Source organism: Bacillus rossius, chromosome 5 (genome assembly GCF_032445375.1).
Source record: "Bacillus rossius redtenbacheri isolate Brsri chromosome 5, Brsri_v3, whole genome shotgun sequence".
Taxonomy (NCBI): Eukaryota; Metazoa; Arthropoda; class Insecta; order Phasmatodea; family Bacillidae; genus Bacillus; species Bacillus rossius.
The window spans coordinates 84766942-84792273 of record NC_086333.1 but is presented as its reverse complement, the minus strand read 5'-3'; the positions used below and the strand labels follow the sequence as shown (position 1 = coordinate 84792273).

The 25332-nt window shown below is 39.3% G+C and overlaps 1 long non-coding RNA gene across 1 annotated transcript; it reads left to right on the top strand.

The window, feature by feature from the left end:
• Positions 1-1481: 1481 nt before the first annotated feature.
• Positions 1482-18758, top strand: LOC134532185 (uncharacterized). Its single transcript, XR_010075131.1, has 3 exons — positions 1482-1747; positions 13345-13682; positions 18555-18758. It is a non-coding gene; the product is annotated as an uncharacterized LOC134532185 (long non-coding RNA).
• Positions 18759-25332: the final 6574 nt, after the last annotated feature.

Here is a 25332-nt window from a genome sequence, read left to right as displayed (position 1 = left end):
TGGGTGAAGGTAAGGTGGTGGAGAATTGACATTGATGAAAAATGAAAGTTTTAATAGCCCAACAAAGCTGATGAAGGGAGAGCCTAAAGGGCAGAAGGCAGGACAGACCAAGTGCTGAGTGCGGAGAGAGGGTGGGAGAGCTGGGGAGATGGGTTATGATGGAGTTGCCTAGAAGTAGGCGAGAGGATTCTAATAAATTCTTTGAGAGTACGAAAAGGCGAAGGAATTCTATGGTTGTGAGAACGAGAGGGGACTGGAATATACTGAAGGAGGAGTGTGACATAGTTCAGGAGAATAATGATTATTATTTTATTATAGCTGCAGGGCCGGCGCGTCCAAATAGGCGAACTAGGCAACCACCTAGGGCGCCAAGTAGCTAGGGGCGGCGCAGCACGACACATAACAGCTGATATAATATATTTAACGATTATTAGGGGCGGCGCAGCACGACACATAACAGCTGATATAATATATTTAACGATTATTAGGGGCGGCGCAGCACGACACATAACAGCTGATATAATATATTTAACGATTATTGAAACTAGATGAAAATGAATTTTTGTAACAGTTTGGAATGTTAATATTGATATAAGTAATTATTTAAAGTCCACGGTGACCTGTTTATGATTTTTAATAAGTAAAAAAAAAAAAACAAGCCTGCTATTCCATTCCCCTACCGTCCTCACGACCATCGCATTCTTTCCCCTTTCTGTTCTCCTCCTCTCTTTGAAAACCTTCCTAGTATTTTCCTTCCTACTTCTAGGCGAATGCTTGCCACCGGGTTTTTCGCCCATTTGCAGCAGCAATTAATCAATCGAGTAGACGTCACAACCTAGATCTAACCTCCATTTTTCAGTCAATGATCTGTCCTTGGGAAAACGGAAAAAACGATGTGTCCTGGAAGTGGAATCACAACCCTTTGCTACGCAAAATCTTCTAGGAATAGACATTTTTCCTTTAACTCCACACAATTCATAAAGTAAATAATAAACATCATAACGGTCAAAGAATACAGAAACAGCATAGAATGAGATCTTCATGTTTACAAACTAATTACAATTTATAGCTCTCCAAGCGGGCATAAAGAAATTTCCTCCGCTACGGTCGCGTGTAATTTGAATACGATCATGTAGTCCTATCTGATACGTTTTACCATAATTTCTAGCATGCAGTTCCTTCGCTGAACTTCATACAGAACACAGCTACGAATTAAATTGACGTATCGTTAATGTTTAAAGACATCTTAATAAAAATTTAATTAAAAATCTCTAAGTTTTAATATTATAAAATCATTGAACAGTTAATTTTTTTATGAAAATTAACAAGTACTCATGGCAATAATTTCAAATTCTAGTCATCTTAATATTTACAGCAATCAATTATTTTTTTTGCAATACCTAATTGTGTAGTCAACTTGAACTTCAATAGACAACAGATGTTATGTGTATAGTGCATAGTAAGCAAAGCTTGGATCTCAGTACCGTCCTCCACTTTAGGAGCTCACTCTGTGACGTCATGGCCGGTCACTACCAGTGTTATGTTTTTTTTAATAATATTGTTTTGACAACATAATTCCTGTAACAACAAGGGAAGCCAAAGTTATACAAAGTGGACGAACGATGGGCTTCATATGCGAAGACTGTGCACGGTTTGTGAACCTAATGAAAGAGTGATTAATTTGTGGACAGACAAATAACGCTTTATGACGCAATTCATAGTGAAAATATTACTAAATAAATAAAACGTAGGTTAATTTATTTTATTTATTTTTTTATTTATAGTTACGTTCCGTCGACCATGAATGAGCAAATGCTCAATGGTGTAGAACATGTCAGTATATACAATACAATACAAAATAAAAAATAAATCCATAACATAGTAAGATAAAAGTTATAAACAATATCATGATTATATACACATATCACAATTAAAGGGATAGAGCATACATGTATTGTACACATATAATATTAAGGTGTCCGTACACAAAGATATTTTATACATAAACACACAAATATACACATAACATAACTATTATATATATATACATATATATACACACACACACACATATATATATATAAATATATATATATATATACATACACACACACACACACAATTCAGATGTTAACACACAAGTTATGATTATCAATACAATTTAAAAATTCATCAACAGAATAAAATGTTTTTGAGATAAGATATTCTTTTAATTTATATTTAAAATTTTTACTTCTACTTTTACATAGTTGTTTTAAAGTTAATGGAAGATTATTAAATAACTTCAAAGCAGTATTAAGTATATATGCCTTTCTGCTGTAAAGTAGTTCTTGCCCGAGTTATATGCAAGTCATCACATTTTTTTAGTTTCGTATGGATGTATTGCTGAATTTGGCTTAAAAATATTCAGATTTTTATTTAAAAACACTAAAACTGAAAAGATATATTGACTTGGCAATGGGAGAATACATAGTCTATTAAAAAGTGGTTTGCATGAATCTCTTTGCTTGCTATTACAAATAATCCTTATGGCTTTTTTTTGTATTATAAAAACTTTAATAGCTTCCGAGCTATTTCCCCATGAAATTATACCATATTGCATTAGTGAGTGAAAATACCCGAAGTACATTAATTTCATAACCTCAACATCAACTTTCCCAACCATACAGCGAAGAGCAAAACATGCAGATGTTAGTTTATTACATAATACCTCAATTTTCTTTTTACAATTTATTTTTTCATCAATTATTAATCCCAGAAATTTCGCATAATGAGACTGATGTAGGTTTTTATTTAAACAAGAAATATTAATATCTTCATACATTTGGTTTCTTGTTATGAAGTTAACAAAATTTGTTTTATCAAAATTTAAAGTTAATTTATTAGACTTAAACCAAGAAATCATTAGTTTGAGTACATTTTCAGATTCCTCAATTAATTGGGTGCGAGACAGATTTTGTATTATGATACTAGTATCATCTGCAAATAGAATAGCAGAAGCTCTTACATCAAGCATATGTGGTAAGTCATTAACATAAAAAAGAAAGAGCAAGAGACCTAATACCGAACCTTGAGGCACACCATGCTCTATACAACCTGAGCGAGAGACAAACTTTTTATTGGAACAGGTATCCACTAACATTACACTTTGTTGTCTGTAGTATAAATATGAGATTAGAAGTTTTTGAAGCTGACCAACAATACCATAAAAATCCAATTTTTTAATCAGTATACTATGATTGACACAGTCAAAGGCTTTTGCTAGGTCACAAAATATACTAACTACATGAAGTTTATTATCTAATGAATGCTGTTTGGATAGTATTTACAAGGTTGAATATAGCTTCATCAATAGATTTTTTCTTCCTAAAGCCAAACTGTGATGATGTTAATATTTGATATTGGTCTAAGTGATCAAGTAATCTCCTATAGATGACTTTTTCAAGGATCTTAGAAAATGTAGTCAATAACGAAATTGGCCTATAGTTTTCGATATTAGTTTTCTCACCTTTCTTATGTAATGGAATAATTACAGCGTATTTCATCCTATCAGGGAAAGTACCTGTAATTAAACAGATATTGCAAATTAAACTGAGAGGCTTAGATAATTGATCAGAACACTGCTTGATTATTTTACTACTAAGCTCATCATAACCATGAGAAGTTTTTGATTTCATGTTTTTTATGATTAAACTTATTTCATGAGGAGTTACAAGGGAAAATTGAATTTTAGGAAATTTTTTGGAAAAAGCATTTTGGACAAACTCTAAAGGGTCGTGAGAGGATTGAAGATTAGTTACTAAGTGATTTGCAACATTGGCTATCCTTTTACAATCTGTTTCCCCACTTGTAACAATATGTGGTCCCTAATGTTCTGAAATTTTGTCAATGTACGGAACTAGTCAAAACTAGCCACATAATGGTAATTCACATTTTATATATAATTCACATATTTATTTATATATATATATATATATATATATATATATATATATTTAAACGTGTTTTTATCTCGCAATTAGGACATTCTGGATGCCGCGCAGGTATTGAATACCTGCTTACATATTGTTTGTTTCGGCCCGAGGCTGTTGCAGGCGAGCCACCGTGGATCACAGGGCAATAGGGGACGCGCTTGCGCGATTCCCCGCCAGGAGCGCTGCCGCCTCAGCCGCGCGATTCTTCCGCACCTTTCCCATCAGCGCAGCAGCTGCCTCGAGTCACGGAACATTCTTTTCTCCTTCGGAATTACTAAATTTCAGTTTTTTTTTAACCAGTTTTACTTTCTTTTTACATCTCAGTTACCATCAAACCAGTTTTAATATTATATTAACCACAGTATTCCTACAATTCTGAAACAATTTGGAGTTCCACATCAGCCACTAGATGTCACAAATCGTTTTATTAATTCATGGAGAAAACATTTAAGCTTTTCATTTTGTTTTGTAACCTGCCGCTAGATGGCTCTGCCATGCTTAAACTTCTATTTCGGCCGACCTCCGTAGCGTAGTCGGATGTACACCCGCTTACGTTGCGAGGGGTCCTGGGTTCGAGTCCCGGGTAAGGCATGGGTGTAAAATTTACATGCTGATTATTGATTACCTACGAATTGCAAATGATGATTGCACTGAAGCACAATGTCCCTTTGGCTAATTGGCGTCAAGCTGTAGGCTAAGTATAATGTAGAAAAAAAAACCTCTATATCGTTCAACCGATCGTCATGGGTAAACAGAACATGATAGGTCATATACATACAAGCAGTAATTTTATATTAGGTATACAATCAGTAATTGTGTATAATATTTCTATGTCCACCACACTGTAATATAAATGTGTTAAAGTAACTATAAAAATAGGGTACTCACCTTGATGTATTCGTTACTGAACTATAAAAATTAGTACTCGTTATTTCTGATACCTCGCAACATGCTATTTTATGTTAGAGAAACAATTCGAGACGTATTGCGTACGGGTACGCGTACACTATAACGTCGCGGCGTCGCAACATTCGTAATTTGCAGAAAACATACTTTACTTTACATAGGCTACCAAACTGCGTCAGGTGCATTTTTTCACTTTTCCGTATTTTGAACCAGATTTGTGTTTTTAAGTCATTTTAAATTTAATTTGATTTAATAGGTAAAGTGTAGAACTACAAGTGAACTATTGACGGGATCTACTAAATTTGCAATGGATACACTATTTTGAAAATTTTAACCGTGAGCTTATGTTATATCCAGGGGTGCCCACAAGGGGGGGGGGGGGGGGGTTAAAAGTCGAGAAAAACGTATATATTATTTACATAGTTATAGCTTCTAATGTGAAAATACGTTTCTGGTGCTTTGATAATTGAAAGGGATCTTGTAAATCAAATTGGCAACCCCGCACTTTCCTCAACAAAAGCAGTTTGGCATCTGTCGGTTCAGAATGGAAATATTACCTGATATGACCAAAATTATTATTAGAAAATAAGCTTTAATTAATGCAAAATGTGATAAAATAAAATACTAAAAAAGTATAATATTATAAAATAATTTAGTAAATCATTGAGATAATGGCATAAAAAAATTCGGGGAGGGGGGGCCATCATTAGGTTATGGGGGGTGAGTCATAGTGTTTGGGGGGGGGGCACCTCTGTTATATCACAATAACATCGCAATCCGTTATGCTTCGATTTTAATGAAAAAGCAACAAATAGGTGTCGAAAATTATTTATTGACAATAAAATTTAAACAACATTCTAACGATAAATCCCATACTACGAAAAATGCGAGTAACTAAATGCATTCGTGTGTAACGTTACGTTACTAACTTACTCGTAACTAGATGGCGCACCAGTTACTCAGTACCGAATACGTACGGTTTGCTACAAATCTACTGTAATATGGTGCTCTCAACTTGCTAGTCCGGGCAACGTCGTTAACTGTAGCAATGATTAATTAATATTCGATTTACGTTTTCTTGGCTTCTGGGTTTAGGCAACGAAAGGTAATTGTCTTGCGACGCTTCGGCAGCCCAAGTCAAACTACACCCAGAAGTCAAGAAAATGTAGACAATGGCCGTGTAAGCCTGCGATCTTTATTGTCATTCAGATATTCGTAGGTAAATGACATTAAATCATATCTAACTAAGCTATGTACAGATATTTTATCTGTCTTAAATAAATTTGTATCACACCCATCTAAATTATTGTTACGAATAATGTGGGTTGAACAGGGTTCGTATGGGATAGCCCAATTAAGTTTTATTAGTGTTAATTACTAATATTTACATTACTAATAAATGTTTGTACATTCAAAGTCACTGAATGTCTGTCAGGTTCCACAGTCCGCACTCCTCACTGGAGCTAGGCTCGACAGTAGGCCTACCTCGCGCCTGTCCACTCACTGTCTCGCGCCACTCTCGAGGGGGGTGTGTGTCTCACCCTCTTCCGATGCCGCACCTCCCTTCACTCTCGGAACTCGCGGAACTCGCGGAACTCGCGGAACTCAGGAGGAGGCTGGTGTCGCCACTTATATCCCCGCGGCGTCCTTCTCCGAGGGACGATAACGGCTGTGACGAGTTGCGTCATCCCGGGCCGACCCGACGCCCGAAAAGTCCAGAAAGGCGAAGTTTTTCGCGCCATTCCACGCGGCGGCCTCGGGAAACGCGCAGTGACAATAGTCCTTGGTGGAGGGTGAGAGGAGCGCGGGGCGGAGGGGGAGGGGTAGCCAGACCCTTGTGATCCGGCAGGGCAGGCGAGGCAAGCGGGCCGCTGGCCTTGCCTCCTAGCACGCACGTAACACTGTCTTTGGAAGTCTTACATGTTAATTAATTCTGTATGTATAGAATTTGAGACAATACTTTCACGCCATCCATTTTGTTATAGCTCGCGACTAGATTGTGCTGCAGCGGATAAACTTCTATTCCGTTCAACCGATCGCCATAAAAATTGGTATATTGTTATTTTGACTGTCCTTAATCCTCAATAACAACAAATAGTGACAAATATCAAAAATGGTATCTTACCAAAATTAGTAATATTTTATATTTCCAAAAATTTTTAATGCTTTATAGATTCTAGACCGCATACAAACTATCAATTTTTAGATATATAGAAGTAAATAACTGAACACGGGCAGGACGTCTGCCGGGTTCTGCTAGTGAGACTATAGTTGGCCAGCAGAATCTTCTCTCAATGGTACCACACCTCCATGTGCAGCCCTGACTGTTGGCATTGCTCCTCAAGCCAGCAGCAGCCTGTCAGATTCATGAACCTGATCTCGTCAAAATGGAGGTCACACTTGCTTGTGCTTGTGCTTGTGTAGCACATAGGTTGATGCATAAAGAAAAATCAGCTCAAATGTGATACAAAAACAGAAAAAATGAACTCACACATTATAGCATGCATAGTTCAGGGGCCCCAAAGAAGATTGAATTCAGTGACCAAATTGATTTCAAATTACTACACTACACTAACATCGGGACTTCGAAACCCCAAATCACTATATGTAAACAGTTTAACTTTAGAACAGGGGATAGGGGACGATTTTCTTTGTTCTAATTGCTGTTTACATTTCGTTGTAAATGTTTTCGATGAAAGTTTAATTTCGAAAATTGTTCTAGAAAATTTATTTAAAATTATATTTATACACTATTATTAATATATATTTTTTTAGTAAAAACATGGTATTTCTTTCGGTTGCTTATATCAAATTGGTGGTATGATGATAGTCAAGATGTTGGCTTGTTTGTTTACATTTCTGTTGTAGAGTAATACATGACGGTGACGTCCCCTATTCCTAATCCCGTATATACTCATTCGTACTATGTAAAGGATTTAAGTCAACATTGCAATAAAAATGTTAATTTAATTTAATGCCATATCTTGTATGGTTACAACCCAAGGAAATCCAAACACTAGTGTAATTAAAACACTAGGCTACATGCGATAAATACGTACTACGTAGATACATACTTAAAAAGTATACAGACTAATTATAATTGGGAAACAGTCTTACTATACTAAATAACAAACAAAACATCACTAGATTTTTCAGCGTCGTCCTAGCTCGTGGGAACCGGTCATTGGGCTGCGATGTACAACCACATGGTGCACTTTATTCTCCATATGCTTATCGGGCAGATATTTCTGCCGTCTCTCAATCAAGAAAACCAAACCATATAACGTGTTTTAATTTATCAACCAATCTAACATGGAAAATAACAATAACCATCTCAGAATTCAAACCTCATACGACCTCCTGTAACTTCACGTATCAAATACGTAAATACAAAATTACTTTTACTTTAAGTAAAAACTTATTTTTAATTTGAAAATATAAATTATTTAGGCTTCTGACAATAAGCTAATTCTTTCTGTAAACATTTAAAAATAAACTAAAATAATTATTATTTGTCTCCAGTATGAACCCAACTAGCGATGTGCTTGGTACCACGGGAAGAAAAGAAACTATAGAAAAAACGGCCCTATACGTGGCCACCTATTCATATACCATTTCCTTGGCATGCTTAGGCCTACGTGTAACCTGACATCATTTTACTTACGGGAAAATAATTTCATTTATATAAATACACTTGAAAAAGTTTATAAAAATAATTTCTTTCACTAATATTCACAATAAATAAATGTTTTTAATTATATGGACCAGTATTCCATATAAATCACTAAAGTATATGATTTGAAAGCACAAAAATATAATTTTTATATACATGTAACCTTTTTCATTCTGTCAATTATTGTTTGCATGGTACGCGTGCTTCGTAAAAATTCATCCTCATACTTAATAACGCGCCTAAAGGAGTATAACTTCAAAAAGAAAATAAACTCTCAATTAATTATTCATTTGTGTTCCTAATATATAGCGAGTATTCAGGGATTCCATTTAGCTCTTAAGGTTTAACATTACCGTTTAGCGAATTGTTTTCTAATTTTCAAAACGCTGTTTCATGTGTGGGCGTTGAAAGCAAGGTCCTAGGTATTCTTCAAAACAAAGTTTGTTTTTTTTTCCCCAAAAAATTGCAAGTACCATATCTGGTTTTTAAGTTGTACAATTACCAACAACCAAAGCTCATGGTTCCTGAAACCACGATGTGTGAACGTTGTTTCCGCGAATAGTATAAATGTTCTAAGGCCCAGAGGATGACGGACAGCCACTCCCCTCTGCTGCCTGGACGTGACACTCTGGGAGGTGTTCGGACTGTTTCACGAACAGCATGTTAAAGTTGACTTTAAAAACTAACTGAAGCTAAATGTATAATATAAAGGATGGCATGGCGCCCAGCGCTGTGTCCGGCGGCGCCCGTGGCGCGTGGGTTGTGATGCAGAGGAGTGGGGGCAGGGGAGGGGAAGGCAGCGTGTCGCGTGCCTCGCCCGGCCAGACCCGGGGCGCGCTTTGTTAGGGCCACCCCTCCCCGCTGTGGGGGCGAATGGTGGGGGCTCTCATCAGGGACCTCCCGGCAGGCGGGGGAGGGGGATATCGACCACGTCACGCCTGCAGCAGGGCACAACCTCCCGGCCGCAGAACCAGCGGCAATACAGAAGCGAGGCACGCCACTTTCAGACTGTTACATTTGTCGCCGTTTTACTCTGCAGTTTGCTACATTTATTTGTGTTCAGTAATTTTATATTTTGACTGTTAGTTAACGTCATTTTGTGTTGTACCCCTGAAGTTTGGAAGGATATTTGTCTGGTATTTGGGCCAACTTGCATGGGAACCGTGTTGCTGGTGCGTCAGCGGGTAGCAGAGAGTAGTTTCGATCCACGGACGTCTGGGTTATGGGCCCGGCGTGCTTCCACGGCATGCGCTCTTACCCCACTGCGCGGCCGTTGGAGGGCGGAGATCGCTGGAGCAGCCTTGAGCGGGCTCCACGTGGCGACTGAACCCCGCCATGCTGCAGGGATAGGCGGGACCCGCCTGACGCCACCCCCACTTGGGCAGAGGGCAACACAGCCGGGTTTCAGCTTATTGTTGTGCACCGTGCCACGGGCTGTATTAGAAAGAAAATATTGTGATTTCATGTAGGTATATATTATTAATTTAATTACTTGTGTTAATCAGTATTGTTTTAGCTATGTAACTAAATATTTCTGTTGGTATAAAACTTTTCTTGCTTTAGTTTGACATGGGTATATGTCACGAATTATTATTTGATCATTGAAATCATAGACCATATTACAGTTACGAGCCCACGAGTGTGTAAATATGTTAAGTTCAACAAGGAGGCGTGAATATTGCTCCATCGGAGTGTAGCTATGGGTGACTGTTGCTCAACAAAGTAGCATTGAGCTAGGTCCTATTCGTATTCCATGATGTTACTTTCACATGTCAGATATCTACCTCAGACTACACACGTCCATTTGGACATTAAGTTAAGCTGCATAAACTTCCTAATTATCGGCAAGCTTCAAGTTTAAGAATTATTTAAAATCAAAGTTTGTTTTAAATGTATGAGGAAAAAATTTTAGTGTGGTTTTTTAATTCAAAGAATATACAAATTATTTATTAGCATGGAAAAGAGTTATTTCATTTGAGATAATACCCGTGTACTTACTATTCTCAATTATTATCTCTTCTATTAAAAAATATTAGTAATGTATCTCTATAACTTATAAGCAAGAAGTTTCATTTAGTCGTGCGTAAACTCCACGCACACATTTTTTTAAAAAAATAAAAGTGACTTTTTAATGACGGAGATTCTAATTTATACTTACTAACCATCACCTGACGTTATCAACCACTATTTCGATAATGTTTTGGGCGGAACAACATGGTGATAGCGTGGTTAAAAAGTGACTTCAATTACGTCATAGTGTGTCATCTCTTGACGATTCCTAACTCCATGGTTGCATCGAAGACTTGCGAATGACGCACTCCGTGGAGTTGTTGCTCGCTGGCGGCGGCCCGACCTCTTTGGCGCGTGCCGAGCTGTCTGGTGGTGGGGGAGGGGGGGGGGGGTGGGGGGTGGCACGCCGCGGCCTGGCACGCGTCCCCTCCCCTCCAGCCCCTCTCCCGCCGCCCTTCCTTCCAGTCCCGGCACAGCGCAACAGCGGCACAAGGACCTGCCACACGCCATCTGAGTCGATAGTTTGTAATCTTTGTTATTATTAGCTAAGACTTTATGTATCGTGAATATGTGTTGTGCAAGGACAGCCTGCCATGCCTGTCACGGTTAGAGCCACGGTTATTCCGCGGATTCACTGGCCAGCAGAGTAGACCAGAAGCTTCACGTTGAGGACTTGACGACTTGAGCCAGTTACGAACAAGAAACAGGTAGTTACCCATACGCCATACACATGCAAACCGCTAAAGGATGTGATTCTAAAAAGGCTTGGTTATGTACAGTCTATCCTGGAGTAAGTTGAATCTGCTAAATAATAGTGGCTCTGTTCGTGGTTAGGCGGGATATTTCCACACTGAGAGCGCGAATGTCAACTGGTCTGTATTACTGTGTTTCCTAATTGGCTGCTAATTCTTCTGCGATCAGAGCCAATAAGAAATGATGGGAATATGGATGAAGTGTATGGAAACCTATCACTGTCTAATTTTCTCGCAATAAATCGTGAGATGTAATAATTCCTCGTGATTAGCGGCCGTCTGCCTTGCTCGGCCGGGCCAGTCAGGACGAGCATGCTGGGCACTGGCCGGCTGTGATTCGCCGTCAGAAGACATGTGTCCGAGAGGAGCTCGGCCGGTCTCGAAACACAGACACCCACAGCTGGTAGTTTCCCCCCACGTGACAGCGCGGCGCTCAGTCGGCGCGCGGAGCTGCCGTCAAATGGCGCCAGTTTACGAGTACGAGCCTGTCTCGGGTGTGTGTCACGCAAGTGCAGTCCAGCCGCTACGAGCTGGCTCCGCCCCGCCAGGCCTGCCAACATCACGCCGTACCTCTGCCTCCGCCGCCAGGTCGGCATTCTGTTTCCGACTAATTCCAGATATTTATTTTTAAAAAATACAATTGTAGTGTGTAACTTTTTGTATCGCTACATTGCCCAGCTGTACAAACGTGTGAGTTACAATGGCGCCAACACATGGTCCAGGCGAAGAAGGATCACACCCCTGAGGCGCCTCGCTGCGTCCCACCCTGAGTCGGAGGGCGGCAGTGGTGCAGACTGCATCTCTTCACTTGCAGCACAATCACACGGTAGTTTGAGGGGTTACCTGTTGTGTACGGCCTGCACTCAGCGTCAGTGCTCTAGCATTGGCTGCTCACTTGAACCATGTGTTTGCTGCTTCACTATTGTAGTAGAGACCTACATACTAACTGTTCATTTTGAGCCAAGCAAATATTAGGCTATTTTTGATGTTGCCTATTCTTTGTCATGATTTCGTCTTAGTAAGATCTATTTCCTTTTAATGCGGGTTAGTCCGGCAGAAAAGTAGACTTGAAGCACATATGGTCTACATCTGCATTTCTTAAATTATTGACACGACCCTGGACCGGTGATAAACAAGAAGGGGGAGCGGTCACCCAATCACGAGCTACCCACTCGTCTCACATACTTTGCAGCCAATCAACAAATTACGTCTTCTCGAATACACACAGAGCCGTGTGGTTCTCCGCAGGTCCCTAGGAATACAGAGCACCGGGGCTGTTTATGTCAGTACAGTACCGAGGGGACACCATCGTAATTGGTACTCTGTCTTGATTGAATATTGAAGAAAATCGCACAGTATCGATAGTTGTACTAATTAAAATATGATCAAAGTGGTTGTGTCCACAGGGTGAGGGTGGGAGCTGGCCGGAGCTGGCCGGAGCTGGCCGAACATGGCCGAAGAGGTCGAGGCGTCATCGCGCGAGAGGACAAGGGAACGAATGAAAGGCGTGGGAAAAGAGCCGTGGCAAGGGGGGGGGGCAGTCGGTCCAGACGGTTGCCATGGAGACCACGCCACCTAGCAGGCCTGGCGAGGCGCGCAGCCCGTGGCGCGCGACCCACCCGCTGCAGAGGAGGGGAGCACTCCGACGAAACCCGCCAGCTCACTGCAGCGACTCCTGTAGCTGAGCGGGTCGGGGTCAAGGTCAAGTGACGTCATGTGGCGGCCGGTCATTGACCCCTGTCCCAGGAGCTCCTCTACATACTCTGCCCAAGAAATATGGACAGTTCCACTGCGAATCTGAACACGAAATAAGTTTCCAATTTTTAAAATAGGCAATGGCCATTCCTCCAGATTAGGGCCAGATTATCCCATTATAGTTGATATTTCTTGAGTTGTCACAGACTAGATCTGATATCTGTTGAGGGTGTACTAGATGCTTTCTATTGCCACTTCTTTATCTCTACTATAATTGTTCTTGAATATATAATTTATCTTTAATATACTTTGTTTTAATTCTGGTGGTTTACAGGGGCGCATGTTGCTGCCGGTAGACCCGTGTCGCCGGCTACTTGTGACGTCTGTGCTGGCCCCTGGCAGCGGCCGCCCGCAATGCTGGCCACTGCCCCACGGGGCACTGACTCTGGATCAGTGGAGCACAGTGCGGCTCGTGTTCTCGTCGAAGGAAGCAGTTGGTGCACGTGGGTGGCGGATACTCGCTCGGCGAGTCACTTGTATGGATGACGGTCTGTCTGTGTTCGGGGCTGCTACGAGGCAAGGCGGGGCTGTCCTGTATTAACTGTCCGCTGGCTGCTGGATGACTTGAACTGCAGCTGGCTACTCGCTCGCGAGGCGAGTGGCTTTATGAAGGTCGCCGCATATTTCCTACTTCTCAACTATTTCTCTGGCAAACCTTTTTGTTTATATTGTTGCAAGTAGAGAATTTTAAATTCTGCAAGATTTGTATGAACATTAATATTTATTAAATATTTATGTTGGTGATATTTTTCAATTTCTAACAATTATTGTTTATTATTATATATTTTATATTTTATTATTTATTTATTTTTGCTGAGCGCTTATTTTTAAATGTTCATTATTTTATGGGCGAGCTTGGATTTGTTACGGCTTTAGCGTTTGATGTCTTTAAGTAATTTCTATTTAACAAATATTTCAGAACCACAATATTTCATTGTAATTTTATATGCTATTTGGAGTAGTTTTTCTTTTGCCCCTGGCCACGATACAGTTATTTTAAATACCAGCCCTTGTTTTTGCCTCATATTAAATAATTATTTTTTGTACGTATCTACAGTATAGTATAGCTTGGTTCCTCCTGAGGCAGGGTCCAGGGTCCGGATTGCTGATCGTCGACAGCCATCTTGGATTGTGACATCATAGCGGCCATATTGTATGAGGATTTCACCGTTGCACTTTTTCGTTACGGTCACTATATTGAATTCAAACGTCACTGCGGGAATCTTGGATTAACATTAACTTAACCCATAGCCGCTATTTGAATTCTATAAGTTGCACTTTTCGTACGGCCGCCATCTTGGATGTATATGACATCAACGTTGCACTTTTCGGTACAGCCACAACCTTGAAATTACATAATTTTAAGCTAGAAAATCGGGAAAAATATTAAAATGTTATAAAAAACCGTCATAATAAACTTTTGATAAAACTCTTTCTCAGCCATTTTGAAATATTTCCGTTATATTGAAAATCGCATGATTTGGGATAGAAAACCGGGAAAATTTTAAAATTATAAAACAATTAACTTAATTAAATTTTGATAGTAACATTGATAAAAAAAGTATTCAGTTTGGACACGGCGGGGTCATTAGATTAAAAAAGCGACAGATCCTTCCTCCGTGGAAGCCTCCGGCAGACTGGCCTCCGGCAGACTGGCCTCCGGCAGACTGGCCTCCGGCAGACTGGCCTCCGGCAGACTGGCCTCCGGCAGACTGGCCTCCGGCAGACTGGCCTCCGGCAGACTGGCCTCCGGCAGACTGGCCTCCGGCAGACTGGCCTCCGGCAGACTGGCCTCCGGCAGACTGGCCTCCGGCAGACTGGCCTCCCACCACAAATTTCAAGGCTGGAGACCGCCATCTTGGATTCGTCTCTTAGAGGGCGCTGCCGCCATATAAGTTTAATTCTTACCTGCTAGAGTGCTGTAATTATTTATTCCCAACACGCCTGCCATCTTGTCGACCGTCTTGGCTGCCATATTGAAATTATGTTTTTAGCTAGATATTAGAAAAAATTCTAATAATCGTTAAAGAATCATTTGTTAAAATAATAATTGAGTCAATCAATCACAGTGATCGCTTAGATCCTTGACTGATGCAAAAATGTTTGTTCTATGTAAAAACTACTTATTTAATAAATCATGTTGAAAATCCTAACAATGGCTTAAGTTCCTCATCGACCAGCCTCCAGTAAGCCGATGATAACATAATGGCCGCCATCTTGGAAATTTATATGTATTGACCTAGAAAATCGGAAAAAATGCCAAAAATCCATAAAAATAATCAGCAATTAATTATCTGAATTAGTAGAAAGATCCTTGTCCGCAGTTTGATACCAGACAGAACGAGTTAATTAAATTGATTTACTATATATTAAACAGTCTAAGGTCTGGGATACAAAAAAAATCCCTTTCTGCACAGCCTACAGGCGTAGGTAGATTTCGCATGACCTATTTATTCTGAAAATATTATGGAAACTTCTATAAACTTCTGGAACATATGTACATAACATAAGTACATAACATATTTATGTTCTCCAATACTACAAAATGATCGATTAAACATTTTCTCATTTTTCATGCAGCGAATGTATTAGGAATGTTTTTAGCACAATGCATCGAGCATTGAATATATTAGAAATAATTGCACATGCCAACAAAGGTAATCATTAATTTTTTGACCTTAGAACACTATTTTTCATCTTTTGCACTAATTACGTGGACGTATAAATATTTGCTTTGCACCAAGGTTTAAGATAATATTATGATAGTGAAATAAATTCTAACAAATTTTATTCTAAGAAAGTTTAAATTTTTTAAAATTTCAGCCCATGTTTTTACGGTAATAATTTGTTTCATAAAAATTGTTTCAGCAAAAGTTTTAGTTGAAGTTTAGGATTCATACAAAAAATTATAACAGATATGATATTATATATATTTAAAAATATATAAATGACTTATTTTTACTTTAAAACCCTCTTATTTCAACCCATTGCAATAATGTTTCATATAATGAAAAATATTTTCAGACATAGTTTTAGATAGAAATTATAAAAATTACATTATCGGAATGAATTAGATGTTGTGCCTACGAAGAGAGTTATGATTTTTTTTTTACCTCCACCCCTTGTGTATTCTACCACTTGCAGTAATGGTAGGTCATATAAAAAATTATTTCAGACAAAAGTTGTAGATAATGATTCAAGGTATTACAATAAAACAGAAAGGATTTAACAGTGTACATGGTAAATAATATATATTTTGTTTAACTTCTACCCCTTTATTTTTTCAACCCCTCACAACAATGGTTTGTATTATCAAAAAAAATTTCAAACAAAAGTTTTAGATAAAATTATAAGCTTTACAAAAGATTTGAACGGATTTGATAGTGTATCTACCAAGGGAGTTGTGAATTTTTTTTTCCCCACCATTTTTCTACCCCTTGCAGGAATTGTTCGTCTAATCAAAAAATGTTTCAGACAGAAGTTTAAGATAAAAATCATATGATTAATACAACATTTACACAAATGCATTGTTGTTCCTATGAAGGGAGTAATGATTTTTGTTTGTCCTCCAATCCATGTTTTTTTTTAACCCATTGCAGTTATGTTTGGTCGAATCAAAGACTCATTCAGACATAATATTTTTGTGTTACTCCTACGAGTTATAATACGTTCAAAGTGATGTGATATCTTCCATATTATTTTAGTTACAGTGATTTTTCTGTTTCTCAAAAAACCTTCCCTTTTTCTACCAATTTGGTAGGATATTGCCCATCAACGAACTCGAACGAGATTTTACACTACTATATTTTATGTATCAGTTTGTTAGTTTATTTGTGAAAAATTGCGAGCGTTATCATTTCCACAAAACTTTTCAAAAATAAACTAACAAACTGATACATAAAATATAGTATTTGATTGTGATATAATATATATCACAATTTCGTGGAATGATAACTCTCGCAATTTTTCACTTAAATAAACTAACAAATTGATACATAAAATCTAGTAGTGTCAAGATGGCCGCCATGACGTCACACTGGCTGACATCATGGAGGTAATTACCTCCATGGCTGACATAGTATATTCTTTGACATTAGTGGTGGGGTTAAGTCTGCCGGTGGCTTCTTGGAACAAAAATCTGTTGCCATTTGTAATCTAAAGTCCTCACCGGGCCAGAAATGAGGACTTCATAACGTTGGTGGTTTTATTATATAAAACTTTATTAAATGCATTTTTTTTTAAATAATTATTAAGTTGTTTTTTTTTCCTTCGGTTTTTTGGATAAAAATTACGGATTTTTTAGATGGCGGCCATTACATCACTATTCAAAATAACGGAAAGTTCTAGAATCCAAGATGGCGGTTGTGACGAAGGCGATATTTTTATTAATTTTAATTTAATTAATTTTTTTTTATTTATAAATTACATGTTTACTCTCACCGGGAATATAAGCGAGGACTTAAAGCTCAATTACTTAAGTGCGTTTTTTTATTAAAATTTATTAAATGATTTTTTTTGAACTTCAGATTTTTTCAATTTTCTAGTGTTATAATTACGGATTTTCAAGACGACATCAAAGATGGCGGTCGAGGTCAAGTCAAGGTCAAAGATCCCCTACAGAGGCTTTTTGGATGCTTGTCAATGGGTAATTTAAGCCTCTTTGGGGATCTTTCGTTCTTTTAACGTCAAAAATATTTTGAATAATTTATTTCAAATTTTTGAACTTCTGTTTTTTACCTCAAAAATTGAAATTTTTTATTTTTCAGAATTTTTTTTAGATTTTTTGGTGGAATCGTTTTCCTATAAACTGGAAATTTTGGCGTATTTAGACGAAATTGGGCACATTTTTCGTCATATTTGTGTAAATTGTGGCAAATGTTGAAGGTTGACATCCGAGGGCAAGATGGTGCCTCGACTCCTCGGCCAGGATGAACCACTGTCGTGATTGTCTCGAGGTGCTCAGGGACTCGTCCTACTGTGGTGTTTCTTTAGACTAATAAGGTCCCGCAAACACCTGAACATGTCTGGGATGCATACCGCCATGGTCCTGTTCGGACAGAGCGGCAGCCATGCACACGACCTCCAAGTCTGTGATGATGTCGCTGGGCCTGAGAGCCGGTCTCAGGAGGCAGCAGGCAGTATTTATAGCGGCGCTGCCACCCGGGAGCGCGTATTTCCAGCGCCCCCGCCCCCTCCCCCTCCCCTGCTGCGGGTTTTAATTAGGCCTTGTTCCCGGCACGCGCCACTGCGCAGCCTGGCGCGCACGCCGCCGGCACGTGGCCCCCTCCACCCCTCCCCCCGCCCTGCCGCAGGTACCAGCCACTGCCCGCTGCACGCAGGCCCATTTGTAAACATCAACTATGGTCATATTATTGATTCCATTAATTTATCGGCAAAATACACAAATGTACAGGAGGTAAAAACAAAATAGGCTAGGTACAGTTATAAAGAAATATAAATATTTTTTTTGCAAATTTGTTTTAGTGGCGTGAAATATGCCTGTGACGCAAGTTTCCAGAAGCCTGGCTCCAGTGCCGTGCAAGTGTGATGGATGTGGCAATCAAATCAAACGAACAGACGCTCTGAAAATACATGAAGAGACATGTAAAGGACTGGTTTAGTAAACCTTGTGAAATCGAATGAATGAATTTAAATTATAGGTATTGTGTATGCTAGGTTTTTGTAGTAGAGTAGATTTAATTTAATAAATATTATTTTTGTTAAAATGTGTTGTTTTATTTAATGTTCTCTCACGTAGACTAACACATGACTTCGGCCAAGAGCACCAGCAGTCATCCAGCCGCCGTAGTCTGGCATTCGCTGGACTACGCGGAAGATGCGACGAGACAGTTGTGCACCGTGATCTGCAGGGTGTTGCCAGTTGCCTACCAACCCAGAAGCTTGACCCCTCCTCGCGGCCCCTGCACGACGCAGCTATCATCTAAACATAAACACCCACAAGCATGGGCGCAAATCTGTAGGATTTCCAGGGGGGGCCCGTGAATTCTGTGGTTTAAGAATTTTGCGCTAGAGGTCAACCGAAACAAGTCTTCTAGATGATAAGCTCGTATGTTATACACTTTATTTTTACGTAAGTGATATTAACAATAAAGCGGAGCAAAATATGTTTCAGTAAATATTAATTAATGACTATAAGAAGTGATCTCTCAAACATGTTTGAATAATTTCCTGAACTAAATACATAAAATATCCATGAAAAAATCTATAAAAATAATATACGTGAATATAATGCAAATAGATAACACCCCACCCATACATTATCATTTTCCAAAAGTGTTTATTCTAATTTCAGATCTTGAAGCAAAATGTCAGCTTCACCGTAGAGACCGATTAAGTTGCTAAGAAAATCAGTAAAAATTTAATATTAGGGTAACAGATCTTATTAAAATCATCTCAATCTGACGAAGTTTGAGATGTAAAGAGTGGGGTTACATTTTAAGGCTTCCGTACCCAAAGGGTAAAACGGGACCCTATTACTAAGACTCCGCTGTCCGTCCGTCTGTCTGTCTGTCTGTCCGTCTGCCACCAGGCTGTATCTCATGAACCGTGATAGTTAGACACAACAAATACTAAAACCATAGTAAAATAAATATTTAAGGGTGCTCCCATACAACCAACGTGATTTTTTTGTTCGTTTTTGCTCGATATTGAAAACGGCAACATGTAGACGCTTGAAATATTCACAGAATATTTAGTTATATATTCACTTTAAAAATAAATGATTAAATCAAAATAAAACAAATATTTAAGGGGGGCTCCCATACAACAAACGTGAAAAAAGAATAAAATTTCACAAATTATGTATTTCTGTTGCCGCTATAACAAGAAATACTAAAACAGAATAAAATAAATATTTAAGTGGGGCTCCCATACAACAGACATGATTTTTTTTTTGCCGTTTTTATAGATAATGGTACGGAACCCTTCGTGCGCGAGTTCGACTCGCACTGTGTCGGGTTTTTTTATGCCACATCACATAATTACTGCGATTCAAATGCTGTTCGTGAAATTTTTTGTTCACAGTTTTTGATGCGCCCTAAAAACCCAAAGCGCCAAAGCTAACAAACAGATCAACATCAAATGAACGATCGAATCATATTAAAACCCTTAAAAACTATTTTATTTAGTAAAGGCATCAACCAGGTAAAAAAGAAAAAAAAATAACTTAATGAAACAAATGAAACATCTCGGAGATAGAACTATGAAATTTATCCTACAGCTAATTGAACCACATACATTTCTCGGCTTATATTTAGTATAATCAGTATTTTGGCAGTGAATTATTTAATTAAAATATGCCGCTTGATTAGGTATTAAAGAGGCGCGTTTGCTTCCTTATTAACTTAAATACGAATGTGTAACGTTTAAATACTTCTTTCTCTTTCTTACTTCTGTTTACTCGTGCAGTGTTGCAGTTATAAAATAACAAATGTTATAAAGTGATTATCGGCCATGAATTGTGAAAATTATCGTTTGATAATAAAAGGGGAGTGATTTTAAATTCCATATTGACGAGGAAAAAACTTTTTCCCTGTATATTCACATGTAATGTACAGAGCAGCTAGCCTTATTACAGAATGGAGATGAGCTAAAAAATTCCAGAAAATGGTATATAAGTTTAAGTTCGTAAATAAACTAAATTCTGCTATAATTACTGTTAAAGTATTAAGTTGGTTATTTACTGGAAAAAATAACGTTACACAATCACTTAAATAAAATATATTACCTAACTAATAGTCACTACTTATAAAACAATCAAGCTTACCAGGTGAAAATCAGATTCTGTTTTCCGTTTCTTCCGCGTCACGAACTTATCCATGTTGATGTTTGCCAAGAAAGCAGACGACTGGGGCACACGAGAGCAAAACCACTTTAAAAACAGACTACCTGAAACCTATAATACTGTCGTTTCAGAGGACAAGGTAGTGTGGGTAACAATGGGGAGGAAATGCTAACGGAACCCTACCCTAGCTTCGTCCTTTGGAAGGAACGGTTTCTAGGAATTAAGTGTTTCAAAGTTCGCACTGCAAAACTCCATACCATGGCTTTCGCAGAAGGGGTAAGGGAAAATAACTACGGAACTCGAAGGTAGGAATATAAAGCATGTCAAAGTGTCTGTCGTCGTTGTAAATAATAATCTGATATATATGTTGTGTACACCATTAACTTTAAAATCACGAAGTGGGCCCCCCCCCCAAGGAGGGGCCCATTAATTCCAGGGGAGGCCCGGGCCCCCCTGGCCCCCCCGGGATCTACGCCCATGCCCACAAGTAATTGCCGAACTTCGAGACCGATTGCATCACCAGCTGTCCGCAAGACAATGCTTTGAGGAGCGACCAATCTGATATCCAGAAGCTGTCATTGTTGGGTTTTCCGCTTCGATGAGATTCTTCTCTCATTCGACTCGTCGTTTTCTTCTTTCCAGAATCAATGAGTAATGATTATTTTCGCTTGCTGAACATTCAAACCCGGCTGACATATCATTTAAAGTTTTTTTAAATCTTACTTTATAATTTACTTATATAGGTTGCTGTTTTTATGCTGAATTTATTCTACTGCTGCTTTATCTCATTGTGAAAATCTGCAGTCAATTTAATTTGATAATTTTTCTGTGCTTTTACAAATCCAAAATTTTATTTTCTTCCACTGCTGAGTTGAAGCTATTCTTTGTTGCCATACAACATATATACTGTCCTAAGAAACAATATTTCTCTCAAAAACGATGGCTGATACCTCAACCACGACATTATCTGCTGCACCTGACAAATCTACAAACCAAACTTCTACCACTGACATACCTCCTTCTCGGACGAACGAGTCAACCATCAGACTCCATTCTATCGTTTCTCTCGCCCTTGAGTTCATCAACTGCTGTTGCCCAGTACATTTCTACCATGCTCTCTCAAGGCATCGTCAGGGCCTTATCGCTTCGCAGTGTACAGCGAAGGCAATCTGCCGCCTCCCGCACTCAGAGACTCCAGTCTTCGGGAACACACGGCGGAACCCAGCCGCCATGAGCCGCCTGCAAACGAACAGCAGCTCCCTGGATCGCTTCCAACTGCACCGGCAGTTCAGACCGCTGCTATTCTGCTCCTTCTTACACGTGGAAGCCACCAGCATGCGGAGGTTCTACCACCGGACCTAGACCCACGAGAGGAGTAGGGAACTCCGGCTCCGAGCTAGAAGAATCGACTAGCACCGGGGCTTCTGCCTCGCACGCTGCCTGATGGACAAGTGTTGGTGAGCCCGCAGCTTCAGAGACAGTTTATGGACTTAGACGTTATCGCTGATGCCTTTAGAGTCAAAGTTAAATTCTAACTAAATGCAGAGGAACACTAAATGGGATTTTTGTTTCGTCGAATAAACGAGTAACTCCTTACGAGTTGAGGAGTGGAATTAACTCGTTCCCCGAATTGTTGGAGTTGATGGCAAGTTAGAGAAGCGACTCGTTAGTAACTATCTGTTCGTAACTGTGGCTAACACGAGGTGGTGAGGTTGGCTTTTGGCAACGAACACAAGTGATACCATGACTTGTCACTTTTTTGGACTTTCCCGAACATGACTTTGATCTGCAACAATGACTACTTGACGGACAAGGCTGTTCGACTCTACTGGATTTACGTCCCGATATTCCGTTGGGCGCTGTTTGTTTCCATAGTCGGGATCTGCGGGGATCTTGTCGTGGGCCAAGGCGACATAGCGAGCGACATGGAGCACATGGCCTACTCGCTGAAGAGGGGGCGAGCCAAGACCCGCCGGTGCTTGTGTCGACACCGTGGCCAGTCGTTCGCTACTCGCGCCACGTGTTTTGCGAGGCGAGTAATCAACTAAAATCTTAACTCACCGTTTGGCGGTGAAATTAATATTTCAGAACTGTTGTTTCTCTTAAGCTTTTTAAGTGTTGTACCAAAGGGCTGAACTTTAATCTCTGCATACATTTGTTATATTTTACTCTTGGGATGCTATTCAGTAAAGGCATAGCTTGAGAGGTTCATTTATAATCTTAAAAACTTTGTATGGGTAAGCTTGTATTGAGAATTGTCTTTTAATTTAAATGTTTTTAATTAATTTTAATTTAATTAATTTTTTAACCACAATATTGTCTTCAAATTTAATATTTATTTTACTTGTCGTGGTTCTTTTATAGTGAATGGCCGCAGTAAAGCAAAAAAGCCTTTTTTATTGCATCTCTTTGAAGGTCATTTGATGATATATTTTGTATGCCATACTATGATGATATTTTTAGTGTATTCACAGAAATAACAGGAAAACAGACCATGTTTTATGCTATGCCTTAGTGTCCAATAAACATCTATCACCTGTGCCGCTTCTGTTAATTCTTAAGACATTTTCACCCATCCTTTCCTGGCGAGTGTAACAACCTTTCAAATCATAAAATGCAGAATTTTTGCAGGCCCGGGGCATATTTTTCCATACCTAGACGTGCCTCGAAGACTGCAAACATGGGTCGTCCTGCGAAGTTTGCATCCCGTCGAGGATATCTCCGATGCCTTCAATGCCATTGGCATCAAAAATTCCAAAGTACTTCGCATGGAAAGCAGAGGGGTTTTGCCTAAGCCATTTCCTCTGCTCCTTGTATTTTTGGAAGGCACACAGCAGTTATCGTGCTACAGGTGCCAGACTTTGGGACATTCCTCCCACACGTGTAATGAGCAGATATTCTGTGTTCGCTGTGGTGAAAATAACAAATCAACAGAGTGCTCAAGGCCAAAATCTAAAAAACCCACTTGTTTATGCAATGGCAATGATCTGGCGAATTTCTCCGGATGCTCATACCGCGAACAATGGAAGTTGGACAGGGAAAACTCAAACGCAAAGACTACAGTGAAAGGGACTGCAGCAACTTTGCACAAAATTCTTCCTGCATCATCATCCTGGAGAGATCCCAACCGTTCCTTCGACAATGTGGAGACCAACCAAAGTAATGATAATCTGATACCCCTACTGTAAATTTACTAAGGTACCTACATTGTTTCTGTGGTATGGCACTTGGATTTCTGCACAAGGCTTCGAAGGCTTCAGCAAACCACAGACCTGTTCCAATCGAGTTCATCCCTTAGCAACAAAAATGAAGCCCTCCTGGCAGGGCTGTCTATAATCATCCTGGCAGTGGAAACCCTCTCCTCTGGAAGTCATACTGATATTAAGAATTCAAATGACTGCTGAACTCATCATTTTGAATACCCATTCTCTCGTCCCTCAGCTACCTGAGTTCTTCCAACTTCTGCGTCATTTTCGCCCAGAGCGTGTTGGCTTAACAGAAACATGGCTGGAACCAAATACGATGTGGAGACCACTGAGCGAGTAGTATACCCGCTGGGTTCGAGGATCACTGAGTGAGCAGCTGAATCACTGCCTTCGTTGGGTTCGCCGATCGGGAGATGACCCAATGGATGCCAGAGCGAGTACCGTATAGTCGTCGGTACCAGAGCGAGTTGGAGTCTGGTGCTGTGCCGATTTCTGCAGAACCAGTGACACACTTGCTGGCCACCACGAAGAAACGAGGCGGGTAACAACCACAGTTGCAACTCTTGAATATTAAATGTTTTTAATACATATACACCAGCCTTGACACGTCGTAGCTCTTTATAGAAATTGCAATTAATGGAAACTAATATGGGTTTTAAATCACCATTTAAAAATTCAGAACATTTTGGCGTAATGGCGCCCTTAGCTTTTAATGATCGAATGATTCCTTTTTCCTTCAGAAGTGGATCCTGTTTCATGCACTCGTCTCTCACAATTATAAAGACTTGTGTGCACTTTTTAACTCAAGGTTAATTCTTGTTAAATGCATAATTCCCAGTGTATATTTAATTTTGTGTATAGCAAGTGGAGGCTTGCTGGCGAGTGCTGTGGATGGAAGACGCAAACTGTATCAAGTTCTAAACAGCACCGTAGTATTTTATTACTCAATAATATTATTTCATTATGAATAAAAAGTTTAAATGTGATGTGGCTTCGACCATCTTGTACCCTAGCCTATCCAAGCTTGTTGGTTAACATCCCAACACACTTATATTTTATTCTTTGTTATTATTCACCAAGTGATTCTCGGGAAGACATGAATATCAACCATTAAAACATTTAAAATTTTGCCTTTGGTTTCTTTTTATTTCCAATCTAAGCACGTGCAAAGAAAACTGAAAATTTTCGCTCTAAATTCTTATTCTGTTTTACTTTTCTCAACAATCTGTACCATTTTTCTTTTCTTGTATTC